A 14,782-nucleotide genomic window follows, 5' to 3' on the forward strand; every position below is an offset into this window, starting at 1 on the left:
TTCACTGACTATGCCAAAGCCTTTCACTGGGTGGATCACAACAAACTGTGGAAAATTCTTCAAAAGATGGGAATACCAGACCACCTGACAAGCCTCTTGAGAAATCTGTGTGCAGGTCAAGAAGCAACTTAGAACCGGACATGGAACAATCGACCAGTTCCATATTGGGAAAGGAGTACGTCAAGGCTGTATATTGTCACCCTGCTTCTTTAACTTCTATGCAGAGTACATAATGTGAAATGCCGGGCTGGATGAAGCACAAGCTGGAATCAAGATTTCTGGGAGAAATATCAATAACCTCAGATATGCAGAAAACACCACCCTTATGGCACAAAGTGAAGAGGAACTAAGGAGCCTCTGATGAAAGTGAAAGAGGAGAGTGAAAAAGTTGGCTTAAAACTCAACATTCAAAAAAAGATCATGTTATCTGATCCCATCACTTCATGTCAAATAGATGGGGACATAATGGAAACTGTGACAGACTTTCTTTGCTTGGGCTCCAAAATCACAGCAGATGGTGATTGCAGCCATAAAATTAAAAGACAATTGCTGCTTGAAAGAAAAACTACAACCAATCTAGATAGCATATTAAAAAGCATAGACATTACTTTGTCAACAAAGTTCTGTCTAGTCAAGGCTACGTTTTTTCCAGTAGTCATGTATGGATGTGAGAGTTGGACTATAAAGAAGGCTGAGTGCCAAAAGATTGATGCTTTGAACTGTGGTATTGGAGAGGACTCTTGAGAGTCTCTTGGACTGCAAGGAGATCAAACCCAGTCAATCCAAAAGGAAATCAGTTCTGAAATTCATTGAAAGGACTGATGCTGAAGCTTTGGCCAACTGATGTGAAGAACTGATTCACTGGAAAAGACCCTGAAGCTGGGAAAGATTGAAGGCAGGAGGAGAAGGGGAGGACAGAGGATGAGATGGTTGGATGGCATCACCGACGCAATGGACACGAGTTGTTCTGGGAGATGGTGAAGGACAGGGAAGCCTGGTATGTTGCAGTCCATGGGGTTTCAAAGAGTTGGACACAACTGAGTGATTCAACAACAACAACAACAAATGTCTTGGTTATTGTAAGGTGTATGTATCTCTTAGAATTATAGTTTTGTCTGGAGTTATGCCAAGGAATAGGATTGTTGGCTCCTATGGCAACTGTATGTTTAGTTTTTTGTGGCACCTCCATACTGTTTTCCATAGTGCTTGCACAAATTTACATTCCTACCAGCAGTGTAGGAGAAAACCTCACTCTTAACCGTTACACACACAGATTTAAGTACTTGCTGGGTTGAATTCCTTCAGAGAATATTTGAGTTATACTTATTTAAAAGTTGCCTATTAGCCTAAAAACAGAAAAGATTTGATATATATATGCCATATTCTTTTTTTGCCCACATATTGTTCTGCAACGATCTTTTGTCTAGATGAAAGTGAAAGATGTAGTTGACATCTCTTCCTTACTTTTTAGGAAGGTCGATGTCAAAAGGTTCCTGGAAAAAAAAGAAGTATCTAACCTTGGGCTGATCTAGGAAAAATTACAGTTTTAGAGTTACTAGAGAGAGCAGACTTTAAATGGGACAAATGTGGACATCAGAAACACTGAGGTGAACTGGAAAGGGAAGAAGATGGAAAAGTGGAAAGAGCATGAATTTTGGTGACAGCAGATCAGAGTTACTTACCAGCTGGAAAAATATAAGTGTCGCCTTTACGAGTATCCATTTCTTCATATCCAATGCAGATACTAGCATTTGATTATAGCCACGTTGTGAGGACCAGAAATAATATGCTTCGTATATTTTCATTTAATTGACCTATGGTGGGGGTTCAGCATCAGGTGGCATTCCAGTTAATAAATATAGAAGGAACTAGGGCAATAGAAACTCATTTTTAGATAAAGATTACAGTAATAATTGTTGTAGAAAAGATCTACTGATGGATGTTAAAACTTGTGGATAAAAGTCTGAGGAGAAACAGAATTTGTGTAGTTTCAAAGTGTCAATATATTTGTTAACTAAGGGAGACATAGTAACCTTACACTGGAGAAATACAATAGATATGACTTTAACCAAGTTACCCAAGTTAGCATCACCAGGAAAAAGACAACGGATATCATGAGCTCTTCAATACAATGTGTTGAAAGGATCCATCACTTCTGAGTATTCTTAGAAAAATCATCACTTTGTTCTGATCATGAGAAAACAGATCCAGGCAAAATCCAAGTTGAAAGAGTCTACAAAATAACTGATTAGTACTCTTCATAAGGATCAAGGTTGTGAAAGAGAAGGGAAGACAGAATCACAAGTTGGATAGAACTAAGAAGAAATACAGGGAAACGCAGCCCTGAATTAAAATAAAAAAAAAGACCTGAGTGGAATAACTCCTAAGATTCTAACAAGATTTGTAATTTAGTTACTAGTATTGTACCAATGCTAATTTGGCTCTAATCATTGTCCTGGGTAAGGGGTTAATGTCACAGGTAGCAGGTGAGGAATATATGACAACCCACTGTACTCTTTTGCAACTTTCCATAAGTCTAAAATTAGCTCAAAATCAAAAGTTTAAAAAATCTCCAGTGATTCTAATGTGTAATCAAGATTGAGAGTCTCTGGATTAGAATGCAGTACATCCTCAACAAATGATAGCTATTACCAAACTTTGCTAAATGTCATGCATGACCAATCAGTTCTGCAGTTCACGAGCATGATTCATTTTATATGTTTATCTGACCTGGATTTGTCTTTCCAGATACTGATTATAGAATATATTCAAATATGACATAGTCTTAAAAGATAGAAATCGTCAAAAAGAACTTTGTATTTTTCGGATTTAGAAATAGTGTTTTTCCTAGATAATATGAGAACACTTCCTATTTCCCTGTTAAACTTTTCACATTAAAATGTGAGTGACTTTCACCCCTACACAGCACTTGTTTTAAAGCTTGACTCCTTTCATTTCTAATTTTGTGATTCTTGATAAATAGGATGGGGAGTCTCTTTAAGTTTGACTTTGCATAGGAAAAAAAAAAGATAGTATCTGTTACTCACTGAACATTATCTAGGACAGAACGATTACTTTGGTTTGATTAGCAAAGAAGGAAGAGGAATTAAGGAGGGACAGTTCTGTTTATTTTCCGGACCAAATTTAGAAATTCAGCTTGTTTCTGTGAAGTAGAAAATATTAGGTAAAGCATAAATCTTGTCTTCAGCGTGTATCACCCACAAGAGACTTTAGGAAGGGACACTAGAGTAGTTATTTACCTCTATGTCGAGTTTTAAAACAATTACTTGTGTGGCAAGACCACTCAATTTTTAAAATCAGAAGATTTGGAATAATAATTTCACTCCAGTTTATAACAGAGTTTAAAGTTCTTACTGCTTCCAAAAGGATCTCCAAGTAAATGATCCATTTTTACGTATCAAAGTAAAAATGGAAAACTTAAAATATTTAATGAAAAGTATCCAGTTTTACCCTCCAAGTGATAAGGACTTAACCTGTGCAAGCAAGGGGCCCTAAAGCCAGTATTTCAGAATGCAGGGTGGTTATCTGGAAATGTTTTGTAATATCTTCATACGCTTTTCCCTTATCTGTAAATGGGGCTAATAATAGTGATTTTCTGATAGTATTGATATAAAGAGCAGTAAGATAATTTTTGAAAGTGCCTAGCAGAGTACCTGAAGCATAGCATGTACTAAATTATATCTTTTTCATTGCTGTTGTTTTCTTTTCCTTCTTTTTTTTCCTAAGAAGCATTAAGAGAAGTAAAAGGTTAAAGAAGAAGTCCACGCCCACTTCTGGGAGATCCAGACAGCAGCTTGCACCTATACCTACCGGTCAGTCAGTTGGATATTTTTGATTAGTTCTTGACATGTATTAGGAGATCAAGGATTATTGCTAAATAAATTAATACGATCACGCTCTTGCAAATATCCTCAGCTCCCTGACTCTCCGTTTCACCTCGTCCTTGACTTGTGGCAACTCTGTTTACTGGAATTCACGTGCCCATCTTCTCCTTGGAGGTCCCCGAGCTGGGGAGTACTGCTGGAGAAGGTTACCTGTCTGAGCTGACTGGTTCCCTCTGGACCATCACGTGCCGTGAATGGACCTTGCCCACCACTCAGAAATGTTTCTGAAGTAACTCTGCTCCCCAGCAAGATTTGAATTTCAAACCTTCTGTCTTTCACACTTCCCACCCTCTCATTCTTTGCTGAACACATCACTTCATTTTCATTCAGAAAATAGAAAACATAGAAGGAAAACTCCATCTGCCTGCAGCTAACTCTAGAAACCTAAGTTCCTTTACCCCGTGTCTGCTGCGTTTGCGCCTGTCACTATGGAGGGCGGTCTCGTCCGCAGACTCTCAGTGACTCTCCGTCACCTTCCCTGATACACGCACACTTTCCTACATCCTTGGTCTTTCCCTCTTGCTTATTTCCATGTACGTGTAGACATGCCTCACTACTTTCCCTCTTAAAATGCAGTCTTTCAGGGATCCGACATTCCTATCAACTACTGCTCTATTTCTCCATTCCACTCAGGAGCCCAACTTTGTGATGATCAAGCCTTACTTTCCATCTCTACCTCTTTACCTTCTATTCACTTTTCATCCAATTCTAATCTGATTTTCACCTTCACCATTTCATTGAAGGGGGTGAGTTTGTTGTATGGCGAATTAAGTTTAATTCAGGAAGACCTATGAGGAAAGCCATTTAGCCTTAAATCCAAGCCACTGTCTTTAGTTTAGATTCACCAGTAAATGACAATGTGACTTTTAGTTTGAACTTCCACTCACATCTTGACAGATGAAAAAAGATCCTTTATCGGCCCCTTAAAAAGCCTAGCTACTTTATGAATTGGCTAGGAACATTAAAAAAGAGACAAGAACTGGAAATTGAGAGTTAAAATAATATGGAGATAAGATTTTCTGAATGACTGCTTATTCGGCTTTTGTAAATAGAGATCGTGTTGATTTTGACCTTGGTGGGTCACAGCAGCTAACTCTGACTGATGTCTCAGAAGCTAAGGTAATTTTGGTTAGGTGAGGGCTTCTGTGAACAGAGGCTTTGTGGACAGACTGGGGTGGCAGGTGTTGACCTCAGCCAGGCAGGTGCAGTTTCTACCTAAATGGCATAGTCAGTGTGCGGATTAGATTAGCTAGAAAATCATCTTTTCATCATAATTAAGACTTGCCTCAAAACAAGCAGAGTTTTAACATATGGAGTCTAAGTAATTGGAGTCGAGGAACTCAAGAAATTGACAGAGACTCTGTCAGATGGCAGACAAAAATGGAGAACAGGACCCGGAGTCAAAATAACAGTTTGTAAATTCAGTTGGGATTTCTATAGAACAAGACCAAGGAATGTTTTGTACAATTTTAAATTGTTTCCATGAAAGAAAACCAAGAATTTTTGTAAAAAAATTTCAGTAGTTAAAGTGTGTTTTAGCACTTTGGAAAATTTACTCAAACGAATTGCATGAATCACCCCAGTCTTAACGGGTACTGTAGGCTCAACCTGTAACCCGTATTTTGAAGATGGGACTTTTTCAGTCTCCACCGCTTGCCCTGCAGCTTGGGGAGTCATTCTCATCCTTCCCCTGGGTATTGCCGTAGCTTCCTGGCCTCCCTCACATGCTGACTCCTCTAGAGTCCATTGCTCTTCACAGCAGCCAGAATGACCTTTCACAAATGCAAATCAAATCATACCACTTTCCTGCTTAAAATCCTGCAGTGGTTCCCACAGCAATTAAGTTAAAACCTGTATTACTTACCACGATTTACAGGTACCCTGCCTAATCCAGTCACAACCATCCCTTATCATCTTTCCTCCTGGCAGCTTTGCTTCAGCTACCATCCCAGATCATTCTCTTTTCAGAGATTATGCATATTTTATTCCTTCAGCCTTGGAATGCTTCCTCCTTCATCTCTATCCCTCCATTAGTTCCAATGTCATCTTCTCAGAGAGACATTTACTGATCTCATTATCTGAAGCAGTGCCCAGCTCATTCTTTCATTTTGTCACCTTCTAACCTATGACCCTTTGTGAACCCATGGACTGTAGTACCCCAGGCTCCCCTGTCCGTGGGATTCTCCAGACAAGAATACTGGAGTGGGTTGCCATTTCCTTCTCCAAGGGGGATCTTCTCAACCCAAGGATTGAGCCTGGATCCACTTCCCTGGTGGCTCAGAGGTTAAAGAGTCTGCCTCCAATGTGGGAGACCCGGGTTTGATCCCTGGGTCAGGAAGATCCCCTGGAGAAGGAAATGGCAAACCACTCCAGTATTCTTGCCTGGAGAATCCCATGGACGGAGGAGCCTGGTAGGCTACAGGCCACAGGGTCGCAAAGAGACGGACATGACTGAGCGACTTCCCTTCCCTTCCCTCCTTCATTGCAGGCAGATTCTTTGCCGTCTGAGTCATCAGGGAAGCCCAACCTATGACCCTGTTTTCTTCTTTCTGTAACACCTATCACTCTGAAATCATCCTGTTGAATGTATTTATTATTGTCTGGTAATCTCACTGGAATGGAAGCTGTATGAAGTCAGGGGCTTCAGTTCATGGTTGCATCCCTAATACCATGCCTGACAGCAAGGAGTAGCTGTCGTGCTGGTTACTAAGTGATTTCCTTCTCAACACCAAACTCCTATTTCTATGTTGTGCTTTGTGGCTCTGAGGCTGGGAACCTGCAAATCACATTTTTCTCCTAGAGTTGGGCTCCTTTTAGGCTCTGTTGACTGGGTGCAATGGAGGAAAATTACAAGGTTGGGAAAGGAAAGATCTCCTCTGCTCATGTTCCTGCTGTTCCTGTGGGCACCCTACAGTAGGGGCCGATTTGCAGATTTCTATGCTGCCAGAACCAGCCCCTTCTTTTCCTCAAACACACTGACAACAACCTGCAGAGCCCTTCTCAAAGACTCCAGCTCCAGGGAGACTTCTAAGCCTGGAAGCTAGCACTGCCCGGTAGAAAGGAAAGGCAAGTCATTTGTAAAATTTTGTTTCCTTATAGTCATGGCATAAAAGTAGATATAAATAGGTGACACAAGTATGGTATTTAACCCAAGATATTGAAAAATATTATCATTTCTGTCTGTAATCAATCCAAAAATAACTAATGAAATACTTTGCCTTCCTTTTTTCCATACTGTGTCTTTGAAATCTACTTTCAGTTCGTCTCAATTCAGATTAATGATGTTTCAAGCTCTCAAAAGCCAAATGTGGCTAGTGGCTGCCATGTTGGATGATACCACTCGAAATTTAATATTTGCAACATCTTCCCTCATTTTCCAGGCCCAAGGGAGGTCCTTCTGCTGTTACTACTTGTGATAAAACCGTATTTAACACCTACCTAATCATTCCCTGTACAAATCATTCCTTATACAAATCATCCCTTATTGAAATAACTGGTGTGCTAGTTATTCCTTAGCTGAATTCTATTCAGTACTTTTGTCCAATAAATGAATGATGTTGTTGAGGAACTAAGATCATTATACCTTAAAAAGCTACACAGATGGTATGGTTTAATCATTTGAAATAGAGTAAAAGACCTGAGTGTTGCTGAAGAAACAGGGCCTGAGGAACAACAGTCACATAACCTGAGATCTGCTCACTCCTGAGCTGAGGAAATGGTGACTTCGCTGTGGGCTGCAGCACAGGCCAATTTTGCCACCTGCCCTCCCTACTCCCCTTCACATCACAAAGAGAGATGCGACCATTTTCTGATGGAATTTGGCCAAGATTTTTATAAAGCCATGAAATGGTTTTGGAATTATCCACTACAAAATCAAAACGCAGTGTCATACCTTTGCCTCTAACAATTTAGGTAAATCTGAAAATGTTACTTTTTGTAAGCACTATTGTCAGCTATGTCTGTGTAAAGCTTAGACAACTTTCATTAAAAACAAACAGATAAACAAAAAAACTAACCATTTGCTTGATTATAGGAGCCTGGAGACCAATTTCATCGTATTCAACTTTTTAACAAAATTCTGCCAAATTGCTTTTTTCTGTGCGAACACAGCTTTGGTGGTCAGAGTATTTATGTTAGGAATTCTAAACGTGAGTAAAACATTTCCTTTTGCCATATGCCAAGAGGCTAGACTATATCTCCAGTTGCTTTGCTCACATTGTTTCCGAAGCCGGAAGGGGACAGTGTGGGCCAACTCTGCTTTCATAAGATCAGAGCAACTTTTGTCCTCAGAATGGATTGGAGACTGGAGGCCTCCTCTCCTGGATCCTGTTCCAGAGCCCACGGATTTCGGTCTCTTTGTTTTATGTGTCCCTTACCCTCTCCTCACCTTTCTGTCCTTTGTCTCCTACTTCCTTTTCCCATTCCCTGGTACTCCACTGCTGCTTTCTCTGTTTTCTCCACTTGGCATTGCTATTCTTTTGTTGCCTAAAGGATACACTTCGCCTTAGGACTGGAGGAGCCTGCCCAAGCCAACACAGATGGAGGAAAAGTCTATTTTGAGGGGCAATCTTTCCTATGCCCTATCTGGATGCATCGGATCGCTCATCTTCCCCTTAGACCTGCTTCAATTTATTTTTCTCATTATAACTTTCTGTAACTTTCCATTCTTTTTGTCATTCTCCAGTCTTTCCCCTCCCACTAATATAAATTTTCAGCGCCGAAATAAAGACTTTACTCTTCAAGGCAGTATGTGAACTTTAGTTAATCCTCAGCGCACACGCTCTTTTATTACCACCGCTATATAAGGCAGGAAAGAGATTGAGACTTTCCCAGATCCCAGAGGGGTCAATTTGGTGTCGGAACCACAAGTCTGATAGGCCCTGTGCTTAGTTCTTTATTAAGACTGGAAGATAAAGGCTCTGTCTCTCTCACATAATAGTTCCCTGGATTTATACAGTGCCCTTTTCCTGAGGATCTGAAAGCATCTGAACACAATTTGCCAACAGCCTCACAGGGTTCAAGGAAATAAATGCTTGCCAATATACCTGTTTGCTAAACAGAATCAGAATCTGTCAAATAGGATTTCATCAGTAGGACTGAAACAAATGGAAGAGACTCCCTCTCCTTTTCTTTCGCTTTTATGTGGATCTTGCAGAGAATCTGCCTTTGCAAGAGAACTCTGCATGGGTACTTACTGCAGGCAGTTGCTTGTTGCCTTGGCAGAGCTGCATGGTATGCAAATGAGTAGCTCTGGGAGATAACAAATCTCACAGGCAGAATGGATTTTCTGTGGGCCAAACGGCATTTCCAAATTCATTGTGAAGCTGCCCTATGACACTGTTGTAAAATAGGTTAGCAACTTGCCCAGAGTCACACTGCTTGTGAATGCTGTGCCAGCGACAGGCGCCTCCTTCTCCAGGAGTGTTCCCACCAGCCCACATGTGGCCTCTGATTTCTTCTTATCAGTGAGTCATACAAACTGACTTGTTACCGATGGTTCCAGGGATAACTGGCAGCTGGAAGTGCATTGAGAAGGATGGAGTACCCACCGCCTAACGCTGCTCCTGTGGGGGGCTTGGATGTTCTGATTGCACCGAAGTTTCAACTTCTTTTGGTGTGAGGACACCCTGGGGACCATCCGCAGTTAGACGAGTCAAAGCTCTGACTCTTTTACGAGGTTAACATGCCCAAGGCTGCAAGTGAAGTGTGTAGGCGAACTGAGGAGTGGAAAAGGGAGAAATGAGAAGCATCTCACTCCCCCACTAGAGCCAAGGTGTCTGTTTGAGCTTCCTATGGCTGCTGGAGTAAGTCACATTAAACCTGGTGGCTTAAAACAAGATACACTTATTCTCTTTCAATTCTGTAGGCCAGAAGTCTGAAATCAGGATCACCCATGTCGGCACCCTTGAAATTAAAAGAAGCTTGCTCCTCGGAAGAAAAGCTATGATAAACCTAGACACCATATTAAAAAGAAGAGACATCAATCTGCCAATAGCGGTCTGTACAGTCAAAGGTATGATTTTTCCAGCAGTCATGTACTGGTGTGAGAGGTGGACCATAAGGAAGGCTGAGCACTGAAGAATTGGTGCTTTTGAAGTGTGGTGCTGGAGAAGACGCTTGAGAGTCCCTTGGACTGCAAGGAGATTAGACCAGTCAATCTGAAAGAAAATCAACCCTGAATACTCATTGGAAACACTGATGCTGAAGCTGAAGCTCCAATACTTTGGCCACCTGATGCAAAGAGCTGATTCATTGGAAAAGATCCTGATGCTGGGAAAGATTGAAGGCGGGAGGAGAAGGGGACGACAGAGGATGAGATGGTTGGATGGCATCACGGACTCAATGGACATGAGTTTGAGCAAACTCTGGGAGATGCTGAAGAACAGGGGAGCCTGGCGTGCTGTGGTCCATGGAGTTGCAAAGAGTCGGACATGACTGAGTGACTGAACCACAACATGTAGGTGGAGTTTGGTCTGGAGGCTCCAGGGTAGCCTTGTTCCTGACCTCTTCTAGCTCCTAGTGACTCAGTGATTCCTTGGCTTCTGGCTGCATCACTGCATTTTCCACCTCTGTGATGACATCACCTTCTCTTCTGAGTCAAATCTCCCTCTGCCTCTTCCTGCAGAGACATTGTGATGGGATTTATGACCTTCCCAGATAACCCCATAACCCAGGATCATCTTTCCATCTGAAACCCTTAGTTTAATCACATCTGCCAAGATACTTTTCTCGCATAAGGTAATCATCACGGGGGTCTTTATCCTTCCAAGATGGGGTGCTAGATCAAAGTAGGAATTTTTCCTATTTCTTAAATCTCTAAAAGTACTTAAAAAAAAAGTTTCATCTCAAAAATTTAAGGCAATTTCTTTCATTAAGGATGTGGTGGCAATAAATACTACTCAGAGGAACTTAAAATATTTCTGATCTTTGCTGTGTGGCTCTGTTGTAATGGTTGGAGAAATTTCTGGTTTGGCTTTATATTTGCTGGGTTATTGCCAAGGGTTGTAATGCTAAGATACTGTTTTTCACATACTCAAGCCTATCAACATATGTTTACTAGATTTGTACTTCTGACCATTCAGAGAAGGAGCAGTAAAAGAATAAAGTTCCCCTGAGTATTATGTTGGTTAGATATGTGGGGCTTGGGGAAGATTTTTGCTTATGAACAGTTTGCTTCCCTTCTCTCCCTCCTTGTAATATAACTGATCATTTTAGTGCCTCATGGCACTTCTAACTTTTCAGAAGTCTACTTTTATTTCCTTAAAGGAGACTATCAGTGTGTTATGTTTAGATTTTCACTGTTATTCCTCTCTGTTTGGTCAAGGCACATAGGACTTTTTCTTTCCTCCTATTTGTCTCATGGCTGAGGTAGTAAAAAAAAAATAAGACTGGATGGTTCCTTGGAACATTTTGAAATTTGCCTTTGTTTAGCTTTGGTTGACAAATTTCTAAATAGGAACTATATTTCCTGTATAGATTTCATGCAAATGTGAAACAAATTTCAGTCTATTCTCAGATTTTGGAGGAAAAAAACCCTGAAGTTTCATGATTAGATTTGAGGTTTGTTTCAATTGTAGGTTCAAAAGAGAAACATGAGATGTGAACTCATATGAAATAATAATCATATTAACAGAGACATCTTTTGTTTTGAAACAACAGAACTAAATTCTGAAACACATCAGATTCATGGAGACATTTATGACTGGTTTATAGTTTTATGACTGGCTTAGTAATTTTATGGAGAATCATGATCACAAACCTCAGTCTTTGTTCTCCTTACCTTTTCAAATAATTTTCATTCATCTTCTAAGTATAATGTTGAATATCCCACTTTCCTAGATCAGTGAAAAACTTTCTGTTAATTGAGCAGGATGTTTCATTTCTTTTTATCAGTATCCTTAACTCTTCAGCATAAACAAATGAATGCATTCCACACCGCTGCCTTCCATGACTTCATAGGTATTTAACAACCAGTAGTGCTGTGCATAGATTTCATGAGCTGTCGTTAGTCGCTCAGTCGTGTCTGATTCTTTGTGACCCCATGGGTTGTAGCCCGCCAGGCTCCTCTGTCCTTGGGGATTCTCCAGGCAAGAATACTGAATCGGGTTGCCATGCCCTCCTCCAGGGGATCTTCCCAACCCAGGAAATGAACCCAGGTCTCCTGCATTGCAAGTGGATTCTTTACCATCTGAGCCACCAGGGAAGCCTAAGAATACTGGAGTGAGTAGCATAACCCTTCTCCAGGGTCTTCCTGACCCAGGCATAACTTTCATGGATCATGTTAAAAAAGAAAAAAAAAAAAAAGACGTGATATAAAAAAACCAGAGAGCAATTTCTTCCTTTTTAACTTCCCAAGCCTACATATCAAGTTCTGCTATAGCTCCCTAAGACCATCCCAAAGTCTCCACATCTTTCATGCATCACTGCTCTCATGAGTTGGGCCATCATCACCTCTTTACCTAGGTTATCAGTCTTTAAAGTATTTTTAAACTATCTCTAAACTATCTCTAAGACCTGTCTCTTGAGAAACCTGTATGCAGGTCAGGAAGCAACAGTTAGAACTGGATATGGAACAACGGACTGGTTCCAAATAGGAAAAGGAGTACATCAAGGTTGTATATTGTCACCCTGCTTATTTAACTTATATGCAGAGTACATCATGAGAAACGCTGGGCTGGAAAAAACACAAGCTGGAATCAAGATTGCTGGGAGAAATATCAATGACCTCAGATATGCAGATGACACCACCCTTATGGCAGAAAGTGAAGAAGAACTAAAGAGTCTCTTGATGAAAGTGAAAGAGGAGAGTGAAAAAGTTGGCTTAAAGCTCAACATTCAGAAAACTAAGATCACGGCATCTGGTCCCATCACTTCATGGGAAATAGATGGGGAAACAGTGTCAGACTTTATTTTTTGGGGCTCCAAAATCACTGCTGATGGTGATTGCAGCCATGAAATTAAAAGATGCTTACTCCTTGGAAGGAAGGTTATGACTTTGGCCACCTCATGCAAAGAGTTGACTCATTGGAAAAGACCCTAATGCTGGGAAGGATTGGGGGCAGGAGGAGAAGGGGATGACAGAGGATAAGATGGTTGGATGGCATCACCGACTCGATGGACAGGGTTTGGGTAAACTCCGGGAGTTGGTGATGGACAGGGAGGCCTGGCGTGCTGCGATTCATGGGGTCACAAAGAGTCGGACACGACTGAGCGACTGAACTGGAACTGGAACTGGAAGCTTGTGTTTTTCCACACTAACAGCCTATGGTCTCTCTAAAACCCAGATGATGTGATTAAAACTCTCTGGTATAACTCACAGTCCTCAGGATAAGCTCCCAATCCTTTACTTGTCCTTGTAGACTTTTCATGATTTTGCTGTTTTGGTCTTTTCTATCTCATCTCCTGTCTTTTCTTCCATTACGGTATAAATTACAAGATACTAAAACATTGGTAAATCCCATACAAGTATTTTTTTTTTTCTTTTGCAGATGTTGTTCCCTCAAACAGTAACTCCCACTCTGTCCTGTGATTCCTTTGCCCTATTGCTAAGCCACTATTATTTGCTTGATTTTGCCAGTTTAGCAGTTACCTCCACCTAGAAGTCCTCACTCTAGCCCCTCCCCCAGACAAGATTATCTTCTCTTTCTACTTGCTTCCTCGGTTTAGCCCTTATCACACCTTGATTTTGTCTTTGATTCTTTAAGTTACCTTCAGGGCAAGGATTGAGTTTTGTTAACCATTGTGTTTATATAATAGGCATGCAATAAATATTTAGGAGCTATGGGGCTTCCCTCATAGCTCAGTTGGTAAAGAATCTGCCTACAGTGCAGGAAACCCAGATTCGATCCCTGGGTCTGAAAGATCCCCTGGAGGAGGGCATGGCAACCCACTCCAGTATTCTTGCCTGGAGAATCCCATGGAGAGAGGAGCCTGGTGGGCTACAGCCCATGGAATCAAAAGAGTCGGACACAACTGAGTGACTAAACCACCACTAAAACATTTACGGGCTGAATGTAGAACCCTAGTCAGATAGGTTTGTCACGAAAATGAGAATAGACAAGGAAAAGACAAAACAAGTTGAGTGGAAGTGTCAGCCCCATTATATATGCACAATCATTGAGAGGAATCTTAATTTTCTTTGTTTTGCTTTCTTCTCCAAAGAAGCAGAAGTGCTGAAAGCAGAACTTTGCAGAATAAAGTTTCTTGTTTTCTTACAACTTACTTGCATAGTACTTTAAACAGATCTAAATATCTCTTATTGTCCTAAGCTCTTCCTCCAGGTTTAACTTATTAAACTATAATGGTTTTATTTTTTAAGTATTTCATGTGTTCTTGTTTATTCCTGTAAGAATTTTTTGAGGGATGCTTGTCTTTCATCAGAGAAAAAAATAGAGTATAGTTAAATTTTTGGAATGTTATTTTTCATGATTCTGACCGTGGCCATGAAATGCAACACCCCAGAGAGAATGCAGCAATCAGACAGTATTTGGAGGGATGTGATACTCTTCCAGTAGCAGGCGGAATTGTCAAATAATTCATAAATATAGGCAAATTTGACCTTATTTACTTTTTATAGTTGCACCATTTAATTGAATAGCATACCTTTTCTGACTTGCATAAGCCTTAGGAGAAAGTTAAATATTTAATAAAACTTGGCTTTTCCTAAAAGATTTGTTTTTACTGTCTCCTAACAACTTGAAATGCAATTTAGAATGAACTCTTTAGTTACTGAATTGTTTCTGAAGGTTTGGTAAAATGAACTATTTATCAGGAAGACAGAGGAATAGATGTTCAGACTTCTAGCCACTCCACCCTATCTGTTGGACATTTCCTGATGAATGTTCTATTGAAAAACTGAATATGTAAAATCCTGAGCT

The sequence above is a fragment of the Giraffa tippelskirchi genome, chromosome 12 (genome assembly GCF_054371585.1).
Source record: "Giraffa tippelskirchi isolate mGirTip1 chromosome 12, T2T-mGirTip1v1.2.pri, whole genome shotgun sequence".
Classification (NCBI taxonomy): Eukaryota; Metazoa; Chordata; class Mammalia; order Artiodactyla; family Giraffidae; genus Giraffa; species Giraffa tippelskirchi.